The sequence below is a fragment of the Mus caroli genome, chromosome X (genome assembly GCF_900094665.2).
Source record: "Mus caroli chromosome X, CAROLI_EIJ_v1.1, whole genome shotgun sequence".
Classification (NCBI taxonomy): domain Eukaryota; kingdom Metazoa; phylum Chordata; class Mammalia; order Rodentia; family Muridae; genus Mus; species Mus caroli.
The window spans coordinates 68,508,414-68,508,685 of NC_034589.1; positions in this window are offsets into that span (position 1 = coordinate 68,508,414).

Genomic DNA, 272 nt, shown 5'->3' on the forward strand with positions numbered 1-272 from the left:
TGCACCAGCTTCTCAGCCCCCACTTTCCAACCACACCCACCACTACTCTGCCAGTGTCCTCGGAGGGCCATGCCAGGCTAGGAAGTGCTGGCATTCCCTCGCATCCTGGGGACAGAAGGGTGCACACCGGGCGCAAGGCTCAGGAGCACCTTGTCCCCAGAGCCTGTTTGCCAGTGCACTGCCCCTCTATTCTCTGCTACTGCTGCTGCTGCTGCTGCTGCTGCTGCTGCTGCTGCTGCTGCTGCTGCTGCTCCTCCTCCTCCTCCTCCTCC